The 18,833-nt window shown below is 41.7% G+C and overlaps 2 protein-coding genes across 5 annotated transcripts in view; both read right to left on the bottom strand.

Moving 5' to 3' along the window:
• LOC132230218 (kininogen-1-like) overlaps positions 1 to 18,833 on the bottom strand; it is a 433,809-nt gene that overhangs the window by 169,322 nt on the left and 245,654 nt on the right. The window lies entirely within an intron of this gene.
• The window catches only part of ST6GAL1 (ST6 beta-galactoside alpha-2,6-sialyltransferase 1), a 123,307-nt gene that overhangs the window by 50,483 nt on the left and 53,991 nt on the right, over positions 1 to 18,833 (bottom strand). Inside the window, exon 1 of one of the 4 annotated variants that reach the window (XM_059687319.1) lies at positions 10,551 to 10,573. The exons of the other annotated variants lie outside the window; for them this stretch is intronic. The gene's annotated coding sequence lies outside the window, so the exon portion shown is untranslated. Of the gene's footprint in view, positions 1 to 10,550; positions 10,574 to 18,833 lie in introns of those variants that run through there. 4 annotated transcript variants of the gene reach the window in all.

Genomic DNA, 18,833 nt, shown 5'->3' with positions numbered 1-18,833 from the left:
GACCAGGAGGAGGGGCCCACATCCAGCCTGGGATTTAAAGTTCCCATGATGGGAAAGACCTGGAAAATGGGAGGGCAATGGCATGGAGATGGGTGAAGGCAGGGCACTAGGGCACAGGGAGAGGTTCCAGTCAGCCCAAGCAGTTGTGCAAAGCTGAAGCTGAAAGGAGACTCAGGCCTGGTGAACAGCAGGTGGAAGATTTTGGAGTTTATTAGCTACATAATGAAGAGCAGATAATAAGCTTCAGAGCAGGCAGGGAAGTGCTGAGCCAGGGTTGGGGGGATGGGAGGGGAGGGGGCTGTGCAAGTTCAGCAGTAAGAGAGGAGGCACTCTGAAGCTCACAGCACCTGCTTCTCCACTCCCTGAAAGCAAGTGCCCAATAAATAATAATAGTCATTGCTTCTTAGGCACCTTCTATGTGTCACACACTAAGGGACTGGCTCATGCACCTGTTTAATCTTTAAAATAATCCCATAAGACATGTAACTGTCTAATCTATTTTACAAGTGAGGAAACTGAGGCTCAGAGAGGTTATAGGATTTGCCCCACTGTGAAGTGGCAGAGCCAGGATCTTACTTCAGATCTGACTTAAGACGCACAAGCCAAGAAAAGCTGGTGCAGGCCCCTGTGCTGATGAAGACCACGCCTGAGATGAGCAAGACTGTTCAGACAAGGCCCGGCTTGGAGACTGGTGCTGAATTTCACATGACCCGTCAGACAAATCTAGATTTGGATCACAGTTTCATTATTCATCGCTGTCTGACTTTAGGCAAATGACATGAGCCCACGGGGCCTCAGTTTCCTCATCAGGATTGCTGTGAGGATTAAAAGGATCAATCACGCAGTGTCTGGCATGTCAGGTGCTTAGGAAACTGTGACATGTAAACCTGGACCTGGCGGCTAGGGTAGGAGGGACAGGAGGTTGGGACCTGGCTCAGCCACTGTGGGTGGAGGAAGTCTTCATTTCTGAGAGTAAGAGATGAACTTTCGGGAGTGTCACGGGTTAATAACTGCCTGTGGCTAAACATAGAACCTTGAAGTTCATCTCAACAAAACCGATACCTGGTGCTTTCAGTGTTAACAATTTCACACGCTGCTCCACAGCAAAGAGAGCCAGAATTTGGGACCCTCCAGGGAGTCAGAGACGAGGGGCTGTGAGTGAGGAGGCTGAATTCCTGGAGAAGCCTGAAGCCAGGGCACAGTGGTGAGGTCCCGAGCTCTCCAGCCTTGAAAGTCACTTATCTTCTCTGAGCCTCTTTCCTCTCGATGCAAGGAGTTTAATACTCCTTACTTCACAGGGTTGTGATGAAAATAATAAATGAGAAGGAGCTTTTAAGCTATGCCATGAAACAATTATTTTACATTTTTTTCAGACAGTGCCTTAACGTCATCACCCAGTTAAGCCCATCGGAAATAAAGCTGTAGATCAAGTACCACCCCCCACCTGAAAGAGAAAAAAGAAACCCTGTTTGGCAAACACTTAAGACTAAGATTTCTTCTTTTGAAGTGTCACTCAACAATGAATTGAGGAAAATTATAACTGTTAAAACCATTATTTCTCTATGATCATTAAGATGAAAACACAAAATTGTTCAATTTTCTCAGAGCTTGTACACCCCTGAGAGCCCAGGGAAGATGCCGGGAAGTTGGGCTCTCGTTTCCAGAGCAGAGGGCTCACTGCCTGAGACAGGAAAAGTCAGTAGACCCAAATCCTTACAATAAAGCCTGCTGTCTTTTCTCTGGATTTTCCCTCACTTTAGAAACTAGGCCAAACTCCCAGCCCCACCCTTATGTCTCCTGCACCTGGAATGTGCCCAGGGGAAAAACAGTCAATCAGTGAGGTGGTCCTAGAACAGTGATGGCGAACCCATGACATGCGTGTCAGAGGTGACACACGAACTCATTTTTTTGGTTGATTTTTCTTTGTTAAATGGCATTTAAATATATAAAATAAATATCAGCCCTGACTGGTTTGGCTCAGTGGATAGAGCGTCGCCCTGCGGGCTGAAGGGTCCCGGGTTCGATTCCAGCCAAGGGCATGTACCTTGGTTGCGGGCACATCCCCAGTCGGGGGTATGCAAGAGACAGCTGATCAATGTTTCTCTCTCATTGATGTTTCTAACTCTCTATCCCCTTCCCTTCCTCTCTGTGAAAAATCAATAAAATATTATATATATATATATATGTCTTTTTTTTACTATGTTGCAAATATCAAAAAATTTCTGTATGTGACATGACGCCTGAGTTAAGTTAGGGTTTTTCAAAATGCTAACACACCGAGCTCAAAAGGTTCACCATCACTGTCCTAGAGCAAGACCAGGACAGGCTGACAGCAGAGTTCTAGGCACCCAATCTCGATTTCCAGAGAAATACTTCTTTTCCGGTTAGCTGTACCCATTATCTGAGCTGAGAGAGTGTTGGAGGGTTTCCTGTCCTCACCTGTGAGCCAGGGCCAAATAATGTTCAAATAACCTAAGGATACCCACCCCCCTCAACCTTTCCACTTTCCTTCCTCACCAATCAAAAGCTGTAGAGAGAAAAAATATACTGAGAGTTTTCACTTGGAATTCAAGCAGACAGGCTATTTAGAATTACAACCTCCTCTATTTTGGGCTCTGGACCTGGACATAGAGTGAGAGTGGGAGGAAGATGAGGGGCCAGGGGAAGGGGCAATAAATGGGGCTGGGCTTCCCTGAAAAAGATCATGCTCCAGACCTGAATTCTCCTCCAAAAAGTATGGTGAGACACCGCCCAACACCCCACCTGAAGTTCACCCTGATCCTCTGAGCCAAGCACTGCAAAGTGCACTTCCACTGAATCAGATGAATGCTATTAGCAATCAGAATTTATTCCCCACAATCACCTAATTCCTCAAAGATGGATTTCCTGACTTGTGTTAGCTGCCTCCATTGCCCAGCAGTTATTGAAAGCCCATGGAGCAGGGAGATTACAAAGAATGAAAGGTGAAGAGGCAGTGACTCAGTGTGAGCAGTAATTCCTTCAGGCGACCCCAGTGCAGCAAAGCAGTAGGTCTTTTAGTATCCTCAGCTTCTCAAGGACAACAAAAGTCCCGTCTTCAAATTGACCACTGTGGATCCTGCTGTTTCCCTGTGAATCTCCACTGCCTCTCACTTGTGGAGAACAGTATGAGTGCTCTATTTCTTCAGCTAAAGCATCTGAGGCTCAGAGAGCTTAAGGTTGCACAAAGGCAGTAACTAGTAAGCGGTAGAGGTGGGATGTGAACCCAGGGCTACCTGTGTCTGCTTTTGCCTCTCATCTCCAAAATGGGGAGTGAGGAGGAGGCAATAAATCTTTCTTCTTCTACTCTCCTCCCCTGGGTCCTCCCCAAAGGGGTGAGAACCAATTCAGTGGCAAGCTGGGGAGTCAGTGTCACTGGAAATCAAAGAAATACACACTCAAGTAACAGGATACCACTTCCTCCCTCATAAATTTAACAGAGGTTAAAAAAATATATAATACAGAGCTGACAAGGGCACTCTCATATACCTCTTGTGTGTAAACAACATGCAACATCTCTCCTGGAAGGCAATTTGGCAAATTATATCAAAACATTAAAAATGTCCATTCTCTGTTAGCTCAGTAATTCCATCTCCAAAAAGGAAATAAACAAGAGGAGCTGTAAAAGACATCTCAGCCCACGCATACCCTAAAAAACCTTGATTCACAACAATAGAGGAATGGTTAAATGTTATGGGATGTTCGCATGATGTAATATGTTTAAATGATTAAAAGTAACATTTATAAAGAGTTCTTAAAGCTTTTTAAATGATAAATTGCATACATATGGAAAAATAGTATAATGAGTCATCATGTACCCATTACCAGCATCAACAATTATTAATTTACTAGAGGCCTGTTGCATGAAAAGATTCGTGCAATAGGCCTTCCCTTCCCCTGGCTGCCGGCACCGGTTTTCCTCCGACACCCGGGACCCAGGCCTTTGCTCTGGCTGGAGCCGCCTTCAGTCTTCGCTCCACCGCTTTGCACCTACGTATGCAAATTAACCGCCTTCTTTGTTGGCGGTTAATTTGCATATCTCATTGATTAGCCAATGGGAGGCATAGCGAAGGTACAGTCAATTACCATGTTTGTCTATTATTAGATAGGCTAGCCAATCTTATTTAACTGATATCCACCCAGCCCCCACCTTGGGTATTTTAAGCAAATCCCAGACATCATATCATTGCATCCACACAAATGCCAATATGTATCCCTAAAAGGTACTTTTAAAAATATAACTAAAATACAATTATCAAACCTAAAATTTTTAAAAATAATTTATTGTTTTCTTAACAAAAGAGGAAAGTGTTTGTAATATAATATTAATTTATAAAGAATATTATATATCTACTAGTGGCCTGGTGCACGAATTTGTGTACATTGAAAGGAAATTAATTAGAAGAAATATTTTAATATCACTATTCGCCCTTTCTCCATAATAGAAGTGTCAACCAAATTCACGACCGACAATGACAGATTGAAACACATGGCGCCAGTGAGAGCTTTATATGTATCACGTGTGCATGAATCAACTTAGCCTTTTATAGATACAGAATAAACTTGCTTAATTAGACCTGCTTTCTGATTTAGCTAAACTTTTTCCAGCCCATTGAAGCACCCCAACTTCTCTTTCAGGTAATTGTCAGCAACACAGCAGTAAATATCAACACAAAGCAGATTATTATTGTAGATCATGCAGGGAGGACAAAGGGTAAAATATTTAACTGCAGCAGTGTTTGACTGTATTCCACACAGTGAGAAAACCTGAAGTCATTTTCAAGGTCCACCAATTCTTCTTTTCAGTTGGGTAAGGTTTCTAAGCTTTCTAAATCTCCATTTCCCAGCTAATGAAAAGAAAATAGGATTCCACCGAGTCTCCTATCTACCTACTCCAGGACTTCTGTGAGGATCAAATGAGATGAGGCACAGGAAAACGCTTCACAGACATTTGATTAAAGTGTAAAATGTTTCCACCTGGCTATAAAGCAGGTTGTGTTCCTGGGCTGAAGAAACTGCAAGGAGCCTAGTCACTAGGGCAGTGATGGCAAACCTATGACACGCGTGTCACCTCTGAACTCATTTTTTTGGTTGATTTTTCTTTGTTAAATGGCATTTAAATATATAAAATAAATATCAAAAATATAACTCTTTGTTTTACTATGGTTGCAAATATCAAAAAATTTCTATATGTGACATGGCACCAGAGTTAAGTTAGGGTTTTTCAAAATGCTGACACGCCGAGCTCAAAAGGTTCGCCATCACTGCACTAGGGAGAGGAAGCTGGGCATTGCTACATGACATCATTACTCAGTGCCCACAGCCACCGTTTCTAGGCTGGGCTGGGCTGTGGGCCGCACTTTGCGCCATTGGGTCTCAGCAGCATCAGCTGCAATTTGGGCGGTGTCGCTCCAGAGTGGTGGCGGGCCCCGTGTCTCACTTGGGGGAAGCCAAGTGTTGCTTTGTGGGCACCAGGTCCATGGTGCCGTTTCTCTGTAAATGGCTAGTGCACATCACAGCAGCTCCTGTGTTGAGCATCTGCCCCCTGGTGGTCAGTCCACGTCATAACAACCAGTCGGACACAGCATATTAGCCTTTTATATATGTCGATTATATATATATAGATATACTATATAATCTTAGTGGGTAAAAAGAAAAAGAGAGAGAAAAAGGGAACGAGGGAGAAAGAAAGAGGGATGGAGAGAGGGAAAAGAATTTAAAAAAAGAAATGTTTATTAAGAGAGAAAAATGACTTGAAGGAAATATATGCAAAATATTGCCAGTAGTCTGTTGTTATCTCTGTGTTATGGGATTACATATAATTTGGGTTACTTTTGTTTTTTTGTGTGTATTTTTACTAATGTGAATCTATTATGTAAGATACTTATGTCTCTTGTTCTTTTAATCCTCAAGTTCAAAGTTTCCCTCTGTTATCATTTACCTTCAGCCTGAAACACTTCCTTTAGCACTTCTTTAAGAGCAGGTCTACTGGAAACAAAGTTGCTTGGTTTTTCTTCACCTGAGAATATCTTTATTTTGCTTTCACTCTTGAATGATATTTTTTCCGGATATAAAATTCCAGGTTAATACTTTTTTTCTTTCAGCATTTTAAAGATGTTGTTCCACTGTCTTTGGCTTACATTGGTTTAGATGAAAAGTCTGCTGTTATTCAAATAGGTTTCCCTAATGCCTAAGTGCCATATTTCCCTGGCTGCTCTCAATATATATATTTTTATCTTTGGTTTTCAGCAGTTTAACTATGAAATGGCTAAATAGTTATTGTTCAGTTGATCCTGTTTGAGATCTTTAATATGTAAATTTATGTCTTCCACCAAATTTGGGACATTTTCAGTCATTCTATATTCAAATATTTTTCCTATACCAATGTCTTTCTTTTACCTTCTGGAATGGCACTCTAATAACAGGAATTTTTCAACTTTTAATGTTGGCCTATAGTATCCTGAGACACTCTTCATTGTTTTTCCAATAAAAAATACATTTATAACCTGAAACTAATTTAATATTGAATGTCAACTGTAACTGAAATTTTTTTAATTAAAATATAAAAAGTATATTTACAAATATTATAAATTTCTATTGATCTATATTTAAATTCACAGACATTTTTTCTGTCATCTCTTTTGCTGTCACTGAGTCCATGCAGTAAATTCATTACTTCAGATGTTGTATTTTCAGTTCTAAAATGCCCATCTGGTTATTTGTATAGTTTCTATTTTCTGCTAAGAGCTTCTATCTTTTCATTCATTTCAAGAGTGGAGAATGGTTATAATAGTTACTTTAAGTCTGTCTGATAATTGCACCATCTGACTCATCTCAGGGTTGGAACATACTGTCTTTTCCCTTGAATATTGTTCAGATTTTCCTGGTTCTTTTTATATTGAGTAAACTTGGGTTGAATACTGGACTTTTGAATATTACATTGTGGGACTCTGGAACCTGCTAAAAATCTCTGAAAAGTGTTGATTTTTTGTTTGTTTGTTTGTTTGTTCATTTTTTTTAGCAAATAATTAACCCACTTAGGTTCAAATTGAAAGTTCCACCTTGCCTTTTGTAACTGCTAACTGATTTCAGTTTGGTTTTCAAAGCCTTTGATAGGCCATTTCGGTCTGCCTGTCACATAGGCAACTCATAGGTTTATCTGGAACTTGGATAGCATTCATATAAGAATTAAGTTCTCAAAACCTTTGCCGTGCTTCTTTGGATCTGTTCCACATATGCACAACTTGTAGTGTGCTCATGACTTACATCAATGTCCATACACAGACTTAGTGGGTGTCTTTTTCCAACTGTCTGGCTTCCAGCTCCTTTTCCTGGTTCCTCTGGCTGAAAAGATGGGGTTATCTCAGAGTTTCAGCCTCCCACACAATTATGGTATTCCATGTGACAAAAGCCATTATGGGTCATCATTCAAGTTTTGACTCCAATATCCTATCTGCCTGCTATTATTTCTCAGGTTCTCGTCTAGTTGCTTTTTTAATTCTGTCCCATTTTTAGTTGTAAACAGTGGTAGAGAGAGATTGTAGTAAGATTACTTCTCTTGTAATTTTTAGTATACTAACTTACTTTTTTATAGTAGTACCAATGAAACTCAGTAGAGAAAGGAAAGTCTGTTTAATAACTTGTTCTACTGTCCCAATATCTATGAAAAAAAGAAAAAGAAAACCTGGCCCTCAATTTCATGCTATACAATTAATTTGATGTGGATCCTAGACCTCTATGTGAAAGTTCAACTATAATGCTCCTAGAAGAAAATATAAAGGAATATCTTCATAAATGTGCAGTAAACATAGATGTCTTTGGACACAAAAGGCACTAATAATAAAAGGGAAATAATGAATGAGTAGAACGTAATCACATTTAAAGTCCAAGTTATTTGCAAGTGGCCCTGACAACTAATCTCAGTTTTTAATATCAGAAAGATTGGTAATCTAGGCTTAGAAATAACTGTCCCAGGATAAATACTTGCACCCAGGATGTTTCAGGATCTCACACATGGGAAATAGCCTTATACTTCACCAAATGATAGGCCCAGATTTAAGAAGTATTTAAGTTGGGTAGGGAACCTTTTCTCTGCCAAGGGCAATTTGGATATTTATAGCATCATTCGAAGGCCATACAAAATAACCAACTTAAAAATTAGCCTGCTATATTTGGTCAAGCATTTAATTAGCTCACCCCTAATGCCTTGGAGTGGCCAGGCCAAATGATTTTGGGGACATTATATGGCCCTTGGACCAGACGTTCCCCACCCCTGATTTAAGAGAACAAGATATGGTCTTTGTCACTGGAAGATCAGAGTATCACTAAGAGATAAGACTCACTCAGAAACTACAGTGCTACTAAACTATAAAATTCTGACCTGCAATCCAAAAGTAACTCAGGCAAAGAACAGAGCAGGTTGAATTGGAGTAGACCATTGCGGATATGAAACAGAAGGGAATTTAGAAAGCAGCTGATCAAACTCCCCCACCCCATTTTTATAGATGAGAAAACTGAGACTCACTGGCATAGAGAAGGCCACATCATTGGTTTGTGCTAGAGCCAAAGTGATACTCAGATTTCTTGGTGCCCTCTCAGATTCTCCTTCTATCAGATGTCATGCTGCTGACTTCAGTGTGTGGCCAGGCTTCTTAGAAGATGTAGGGGACTCACACAGATCCTGAAAATGTGAACTTGCGACAATATTTATAAAGCTCCCAGTACATTATTCATTATACAATAGGAGCTCAGTAAGAATATAATTATTAGAGAGAAAATGGTAGCCAAATAGGCAGGCCTTTCTTGCACCTCCTTTCAGGACCAGATAGGAAATAAAACTAAATTGAGGCCCAAACAGTGTGGCCCAGTGGTTGAACATAAAACTAGGAGGTCACGGTTAAAGATAGAAAAGAAACACAAGCATGTGATTTGGGGCTGTAGCATCAAATATAATGTCAAGAAATTTTGAAACAACCTAAATATCTAGCCATGGGAACAAATAAATTCTGATACAGAATTCAGTGATATCCTCTGAAGCCATTAGCATGTGCATGCATTATAAAAATGGGGGAATGGCCTAGTCAATGTGGCTCAGTGATTGGGCATCGACCTATGAACCAGGAGGTCACAGTTCAATTCCCAGTCAGGGCACATGCCTGGATTGCAGGCTCAATCCCCAGTAGGAGGTGTGCAGGGGGCAGCTGATGTGAAAATGTTCGTGATAGGAGGAGAAACAAAATCACTTCATCCACACTAAAATTATATTAAAAACTATTGTTTTCCCAAAAGGACAAAAATTGTAAGGATACATTGTAAACTGAAGACTACTGTGTCAGAATGCCAGAATTTTAAAAGTGTATCTTTATTGTTATTGCAATGTTTGTGAATAAAATAAAATAAAATTGTAGAACCAATTGTTTTTTAGAGTACTATCAGAGTCTTCCTGGAAAGGAATAAAACTGGCCTCCCCAAAGGATCTCCTGCCTTTGCTTAGGGGAGGGGAAACATTTACTCAGTGCCTCACAACCTGGCCCTGGCTGCCTAGCTGACCTCTCTCTGTGTGTTACAACCTAAATCTTCACATAACTTCTAAAAGGACGGCATTATTAATGGCCTCAAGTCCCAGGAGAGGCTCTTGTCTTGTGAAAGAACTTCCTGAACGTTGGCATATGGGTTTGAAGACAATGGTTCCCTTTAATACACTCTGATCTCCCCGCTACCTCCCAGAAGGAACCATAACAATGGTTTGGAAATTGGCTACCCCTGCTTTGCCCCGGAGCCTCCTTCCCCACCACACAGGACACTGGCAACATAAGCAGCAGCTGAAACCCTCAGGAGTGTTAGCACATCATCAAGGCCACTGCTCACTTCCACCTATTCAATTCAACCATCCTTCTAGGTCCAGATCAAGCACACTCCCTTCCTCGAGACTGGCAGTGCACCAGAGTGGGAAGACATGGGACAGACCGGGGTCACAATCCAGCTTTGTCACTTTCCAGCTTTGTGACCCCAGGCAAGTTACCTAACTTCTCTGGGCTTCATTCCTCAGCCATTAGGCAGTGCTATAAAGAATTCTTCATGTGATTGCTAAAATAAATGAAATATAAAACACTTAGAACTATGCTGCCCAATACAGTAGCCACGAACCACATGTGGCTATCAAGCCTTAGAAATGTGGCTAATCCATACTGAGGTGTGCTGTACATGTAAAATACACACCCAAGTTTGAACATTTCATGGGGGAAAATAGAATGTAAGATAATTTTTATATTGATTACATGATAAAGGAAATAATATTTTTGATATATTGAGTTAAATAAAACACCTAAAATTAATTTCATCTGCTTTTCTGCTTTTTGATGTATTATAAAAATTGTAAATTACACATGCAGCCCACTTTTGTGGTTGGTGTTCTATTTCCATTGAACAGAGTAACTGCTCAATGTTAGTTCTTTCTCTATTTTTCCCTTATCATTCACAGGCCACCTAGAGTGCTTGGTATTGTCAACAGTGTCTGAAGTCGTTAATTATACCTGAGATTCCAGTTGAGTCCCCTCTTCTTTCTGGGCCCCTAGTTATCAATCTGAGACATGTGAAAAAGAGTAGAAAGGAAACTAGATTTAGAATCAGAAGACGGGCTCTAGTCCTGGCCCTACCATTACTAATTAGGAAGCCCCTAGCATGTCATTCCACTCCTCTGAGCCATAGTTTTGTCATTTACAAAACAGGGAATTATAATATCCTGTTCATGGCATGAATGAATGAGAATGAAAAGCTTAATAAACTGTAAAGGACTATCTAGGCCAGGATTAAGTAGTATATTTTGCTCAGTTAGGAGGTTGGGCAGTCCTGTTGTTAGGAGCAGACATAGAATGTTGGGGACCAGCTACAATTATAAGAAATATTAATCATGTTCTATTAACCATGATGGTTCTGTTCTGATTAGAAAGGTTCTGTTCTGATTAGAAAGGTTCTGTTCTGATTAGAAAGGTTCTGTTCTGATCAGAAAGCACATTCTAACCTGCCTGAGAGCTGTATGCCTTGGGACATGGGAGCTAACATCAGAATGCAGTCCATCCTCCTTCCCAAGAACTGCCTATCATTATGGAAAGATTTACAACCTCATGGCTGAAACAATCTAGTCCAGGAGGCATCTGCTCTCACTCTCTTGTGGCACCCGCATCCCCCCCACCCCCACCAGCCTGCATGACTTGTAACCTGTAATGATTATCACGTGCCTACTTTCCCATGCCTGTAATTCCTACTTCCCCATGTAATCTTTGTCCTTCTACCTAACATAAGCAGCTGGCTTATGGTGAGGTGCAGAGCAGATTTTTGTGGATGACCTGCTACTCTCCCATATTGCCGGCATTATTGGACTAAAGACTCATATATGATTCAATCCTGTCTCTGCTTAATTGGCTCAAGTGGTGACAGGCAGCCTGGACCCCTTGGTTGTCCAATTACACTGCCTGCCTCCTCTGATATTCTCTGCCTTCCATTTTGTACTGTTAACTATTTTCCAGATCTCATGCCTCTAAAAACAAGTTTCCCCAAGAATGCAGCTCATCCTTCTCACATACCCCCCAATATAGCCAAAGCAGAGTGCTGCAGACAAACCCCCCCCCAAACCACCTCACAGACTAAATGTGCCCTGTGTACCACGCATTAAGCTTAGGGAGCTCCAGGCGCAGTAGTAGAGATGGTCTTGCAAAAAATATGACACTACATGTTATAATGGAGGAATCGAGTAAGTGTAAATGCACCAGGGAGCAAGAGGGGGGCACACCTTACTTGGGAAAAGCAGAAAGGTGGTGGTGGTGAGGGAGAAGTATGAAATGGCCAACAGGAAGGGCTCTGGGAGGCCTTTGCAAATTAGAAGGGAGAAAAGGTATGAACCAGCATGAAATGTCATAGCATTCAATCCAAAGTAAACATCAGCATATGATGTACAATGTGCCATCTAACACTATGAATCTTATCATGAGAGACCCCTGGTTGAGAGTGCTTCCTACAGATGGAGCACTATTGCCTTCCTGCCTTTGCTACTTTAGATTTCCCGGCTCACCCCACAGTCTACTCAGGGATGTGTGCAGTAAGCTCTTAGGAGTTTAAGTACCACCTGTGCCAACTGCATACACCTCGGCTATTCGCACAGAGGTTTATAAGAGCAAGAGCCCTGTCTCAAAACATCCTGTTTCTATTTTTATCCAGGAATTACCGCCTTACCATCTACACTATATTTTCCTCCTCCCAAAGCCAATGAGCATGAAAAGCAAAAAGCTACACCATCCTGTGGTTGGCAGGGTGGGCTTCTCTACCTCATAGTGTGTTTCTTCCTAATTCCTAAATAGGCTCTGGGTTATTTCCAATTAAGCTAAACTGCAAACTCTTACTTCACCAAAAAGCGACGTTCCACCTGCATGGCCCAGGAAAAGCAAATACACAAAGCTTCTTGGGTGAAGATCTGAAGTTGAATTTCTGCAGCTAAACTTGTTTTTCAGATTGGTATTCAAATATTTAAAGACCAATCTCGAGGAAACCCAGAGGTCAGAGCGGGACCATCCAGTTTGCAGCCCCGTGGAACCATAAAGGACACACTCAGGGGGCAGACTCAGTGAGCACCAAAGCCCCATTGGAGCAAGTCTTGCCCCAGAGGGGTGTCTCCAGCACAGAAGTTCTCCCACTGCAGACACAGCTGATTCTCACAGCCAATTGGCCTGGAGCTCAATCCCTCCCAGTGATACCTACAACAATCAAGGCTTAACTACAACAAGACTGTGCACAAAGACTACAAGGGGGTGCACCAAGAGCGTCCTCCTCAGGTAATTGGGGAGGCTGAACCACTGGGCCCTAGAGGACACTTAGCACAGAAAACCACTTTATCAACACAGGGAAGCATAAAAAATGCAGAGACAAAGAAAAAGGACACAAGTGACAGAAATGGAGGAAAGCAAACTACTGGATATAGAGTTCAAAACCACGCTTTTAAGGATTTTCAAGAATTTTCTAGAAACTGCTGATAAACTTAATGAGATCTACAAGAAATCTAATGAGACCCTCGAGGTTGTGATAAAGGACCAACTAGAAATTAAGCATACACTGACTGAAATAAAGAATATTATACAGACTCCCAACAGCAGACTAGAGGATTGCAAGAATCAAGTCAACGATTTGAAATACGAAGAAGCAAAAAACACCCAACCAGAAAAACAAAATGAAAAAAGAATCCAAAAATACAAATATAGTGTAAGGAGCCTCTGGGACAGCTTCAAGTGTACCAACATCAGAATTATAGGGGTGCCAGAAGAAGAGAGAGAGCAAGATATTGAAAACCTATTTGAAGAAATAATGACAGAAAACTTCCTCTACCTGGTGAAAGAAATAGACTTACAAGTCCAGGAAGCGCAGAGAACCCCAAACAAAAGGAATCCAAAGAGGACCACACCAAGACACATCATAATTAAAATGCCAAGAGCAAAAGACAAAAAGAGAATCTTAAAACAGCAAGAGAAAGAAAGTCAGTTACCTACAAGGGAGTACCCATATGACTGTCAGCTGATTTCTCAACAGAAACTTTGCAGGCCAGAAGGGAGTGGCAAGAAATATTCAAAGTGATGAATAGCAAGAACCTATAACCAAGATTACTTTATCCAGCAAAGCTATCATTCAGAATTGAAGGTCAGATAAAGAGCTTCACAGATAAGGAAAAGCTAAAGGAGTTCATTACCACCAAACCAGTATTATATGAAATGCTGAAAGGTATCCTTTAAGAAGAGGAAGAAGAAGAAAAAGGTAAAGATACAAATTATGAACAACAAATACACATCTATCAACAAGTGAATCTGAAAATCAAGTGAATAATCTGATGAACAGAATGAACTGGTGATTATAATAGAATCAGGGGCATAGAAAGGGAGTGGACTGGATATTCTTGGGGGGGGGGAAGGAGTGAGGGGGATGCGGGAAGAGACTGGACAAAAATCGTGCACCTATGGATGAGGACAGTGGGTGGGGAGTGAGGGAGAAGGGTGGGGTGGGAACTGGGTTGAGGGAAGTTATGGGGGGAAAAAAAGAGGAACAAATGTAATAATCTGAACAATAAAGATTTAATTAATTTTAAAAAAAATAAAGACCAATCTCTACAGGTCACATTTTCATTTAAGAATGAAAAGACAAGAGATCAGAAAATGAGTGTTTCTGAGAGGGACAGTGAGCAATGGCAGTAGATAAGTGCCTATGCAGAGATGGCATCTGTGGGCCTGTGGCCACTTCTGTGTACATGGACAGCAGAGCCACACCTTACCCAATGGTTAGTTACAAAACCAGTGCCAAGGCCAAAATCCCCCTCCCTTGGGAAACTATTGATTAAAATCTTTTCAGAATTTTAAAAGTTGTGTCAACTTATTGCAAAGTAGGGACTTTATTTGAGTCTTGATTTGAATAAACAAACTGTTTTTAGCCTGGCCGATGTGGCTCAGTGATTGAGAATCAGGAGGTCACGGTTCAATACCCAGTCAGGGCATATACCCAGGTTGTAGGCTTGATCTCCAGGAGGGGAGCATGCAGGAGGCAGCCAATCAATTATTGTCTCTCATCATTGATGTTTCTATCTCTCTCTCTCTCTCTCTCTCCCCCTTCCTCTCTGAAATCAATAAAAAATATATTTAAAATAACAAACTGTTTTTAAAAGTATATATATACTAGTGACCCATTGTGCAAAATCATGTGAGACTCGGAACCCTTGCCCCCCACCCCCTACTCCCCCACCCTTGTGCCACGGGACCATCCCAAGTCCCAGAGTTCTGTCCTGCATGGCCGGTGTGCCGCAGGATGCCCTGAGTCGTGGAGTGCCACCCCGATGCCCCACCTCTGGGCTGTGCGAAATGGCCACCAGGCCCTGCCCTCACAATATGCATGCAGGGCCTCAGAAACCCTAGCAGAAGCCGTGCGGAGCAGCCGCCAGCCCCACCCCCTCGGCCCCACCCCCACTGCCCTGCCCCCACTGTGCACACCACCATCCTGTGACAATGTTACGGCCTTAGGGTCAATTTGCATATTACCTCTTTATTATATAGGATGAGTGTGTATATACATATACACTTGTACATGCACACATATCTACATACACACATATATATTATAATAATTGGGGAAATTTTAATATTGACTTCATATCTGATAAAATAAAGAAATTATTCATTGTTTAAATGTGATAATAGCATATTGTAATTTTTATTTTTACAGAGTACCTTTTAAACATACACTGAAATATCTACAGATAAAATTAAAAAGCGAACGGTTGAATTAGAAGTCCACTAAAGTAAGATATTATTTGGCATAAATAATCATGTGCAGTGCATGAGAGAAAATTAAACAGTAGGGCCTCCTACCTTCAATCATTCATAAACTACAGGATATATCATCTATTTATATAACCCTGAGCACATACAAAAGTTCACTCAGTGAGTCCAACACAGCTGTGTTATCCTCCAGCCCTGGGGATTATGAGTTGTTCTTCTGTGGGCATGGTCTTGTTTCTGTGTGCAGCAGGCATGGGCTCTAGAGTTAGACAGGTTGGATTGAAATCCTAGCTCTACATGACCTTGGGGAAGGGGCTTAACTCTTCAATGAAAGATACTCATATTTACCTACAAAGTGCAGGTGACTTGCATCTACCTTGCAGTGTTGTTGTGGTAACTGGGTAGTGACAAACTGCCTGCTACAGCTGGATGTTTAGTACCATGCAGCATGAAAAAGACAAATAGTTCACATCCAGTCAGGAGGCTTACCCTGCAGAGATGGAAGGAACCCCTGATTCATGTCTCCCCACCTGCACTGTGCAAGCCTTAAACCAAACTGAGTACCTGTATTTCAGTTACTGTCTTACTTACTCAATCTCTCCCTTTTTAAAAAGGTGCTAAGTAGGTAGAGTTGAATTAACATTCCACTCCATGTGCCCATTTGCTGCTTCTCTGGGATGAAGCTACACAAGACTTCTAGTAGAAGAGGTAATATCTAGGGGAAGAAGATAATCACATCTTAAATACATGGCCGATACAGAGCATGCAGGGTAGTTCAGGTCACAAAGACACTCTTTGATGAGGAAGCATAGCCATGTCTACCTATAGGCAGTAACATGGAGCACAGAGAGCCTCATATTCAGTTGTTAGTGTCTTATCCTCATTATAATTGTAAGTACAGCTTGCTGAGCCCCTATTCTGTGCCAGATGCCTTCTATTTTATCTTATCTCTTCTGAATAACTCTGTGGGTTGATTATATTTCAAGTGAGAAGGCTGAAGTCAGAGTAATTGAGTGACTTTGCAAAGGCCATACAGCTAGAAAGGGACAGAACCAAGATTCAAATCTCACTCCCTAAGACTAGTACTTCTTAGCATGCTGCTACCTCTGCATGCAAATGAGTCCTCGAAGGCAGTTATTTAAGAAGATCCCTTTACTTTCTTAAAAAAAAAAAAAAACTCCTATAAGACCATTTTTTTTTCTTTAAATCTCAAGTCCACTGTTTTATTATGGCAACTTAATAATTGAGTCAGACTGGACATTCATGAAAGTGAGGTGACAAAGAATGTGCTCTGCCAAAGGCCAGCCTAGCAGTGACCACAGGGAGTTTGACCTTAGAGTAATTCCTTATGAACTAGCTACTTCGATTTCTTGGGCAGGTATTTATTAAGTGCCTACAAAGGGACCCCCACCCCAGGCTAGGTGTGGTGGGAGACACAGACACTCAGGTCAGAGTCCCAGCCCATAATAACTCCAGGCATCATGGGGAGCAAGTATGGGGGGAACAGCCATGTTCTTTTCCAGGAGCGTATGCTCTCCCATACCCAGAAGGATTAGAGGGGATGAGTGGTGTTGGAGGGGGTTAGTAAAGGATTCACCTCCTAAGTGCTGACCAGACCAGCAGAGGGAACCATCTGACCTAGATAGATAATGGACTGTGAGCACATTATGGGCAAAGACCATGTTTAATTTGCCTTTGTATTCCTGAAAAAGTGGGCCTAAAGCAGTGGTTCTCAACCTGTGGGTTGCGACCCCTTTGGGGGTCAAATGATCCTTTTACAGGGGTCGCCTAAGACCATCAGAAAACATATAATTACATATTGTTTTTGTGATTAATCACTATGCTTTAATTATGTTCAATTTGTAACAATGAAATTGGGGGTCACCACAACATGAGGAACTGTATTAAAGGGTTGCAGCATTAGGAAGGTTGAGAACCACTGGCCTAAAGTATTTGTTGTGGATGCTTTTGATCATGGTCATGTACCATGTTTACATTGCTGAAAGATATTTATGGTTAAATACTGAAACTGTCCTCAGTATATCAACACCCACTGTCTGAACATGAACTGTGCATCCGGCTGCACTAGGCAGTTTGTCTCTACCCAATTACCACAGCACTGCAAGGTAGATGCAAGTCACCTGCACTTTGTAGGTAAATATGAGTATCTTTCCATGAAGAGTTAAGCCCCTTCCCCAAGGTCATGTAGAGCTAGGATTTCAATCCAACCTGTTTAACTCTAGAGCCCATGCCTGCTGCACAGACAAGACCACGCCCACAGATAAGAGTAGGTAAGAAAAGGCTTCCTGTGAAGAAATAGGGTTGGACCCGGACCCGGACCTGGACCCTGGTAGGATTTGAATGGCTGGAACAGTGCTGGAAGTACATCAGTAGATCCCAAAGATCCCTGAGATCCTGTGGGTAAAGATACTCAAATTCAAGTGCCCTGTAGCTATGCTATTTTAATAAGTGATACCTGGTGGGCACTTTGGGATTCTAACTTTTTTTGATTGCAGAGAAAATCAAATACAACAGGTTCTCAAATAACATCATTTCATTATAACATTGCTGAGATGCCATAGGAACTTAACTCTTGTTTATATCAATTAGCCTATGATAAAATTAGTTTCATTATACGTCATTTCTCTTAAAGTTGCAGAACCTATCAACAACGTTAAAGTAAGGCCAAGAAGATTTCAATCATTAGTTCTGCATCCAAAGCCCAAACCTTCTACACTGACTGCCCCATCCCATCAGACCACCAACATTGTTATCCGGGTTCCCTTGTCCGCGACCTCTGGGGTCTAAGCATTCTCTGAGGCCTAGCAGCATACCATCAGTTAGAAAAGGCCTTAGTGGACAGTCAAGTAGCCAACCTGCCACCTAATGAATTAATTCTTCACTCAATAGTAACAGAAAATGGCCAGCCACCATCTCTTCTCACACCTGTAATAATGATCATTTCTTCTTCCAAGGCAGCCCATATTCATTATGAAAACTGTTTACTTGCATCAGACTGAACTCCTACTCAGGCCCCTTAGCTTCCACCTGCTGGTTCTAACTCTACTCTCTAGAGCAGTGGTCAGCAAACTTCTGGCTCGGAAAACCTCAGCTCGCGAGCCACATGCGGCTCTTTAGCCCCTTGAGTGTGGTGGTGTTTTGTGGAAGACCCACACTCAAGGGGCCAAAAAGCCACTTGTGGCTCACGAGCCACAGTTTGCCGACCACGGCTCTAGAGGAAAACAAATGTTCTCTTTACTGTATCACTTCCCCACCTCAACGCCCCCACACACACCTAAACTATCATTTTTTAACAGCTAAAAAAAACAACAACCCTCAAACAAATCACTTCCTCAAACAACCTAGTGTCTCCTTCCTTATGACAGTGTCCCTTGAATTCCCCATTTTCTATTTGTTCCTCAAACAAGTGAAGTCAGCCCACATCAGTTCACTGCAATTACATTTCTAATTTAAAAATCTCAATAAAGACTCTCAGTTCTCCTTCTTCAAGCT

The sequence above is a fragment of the Myotis daubentonii genome, chromosome 3 (genome assembly GCF_963259705.1).
Source record: "Myotis daubentonii chromosome 3, mMyoDau2.1, whole genome shotgun sequence".
Lineage (NCBI taxonomy): Eukaryota > Metazoa > Chordata > Mammalia > Chiroptera > Vespertilionidae > Myotis > Myotis daubentonii.
This window is presented reverse-complemented; position numbering and strand designations above follow the sequence as displayed.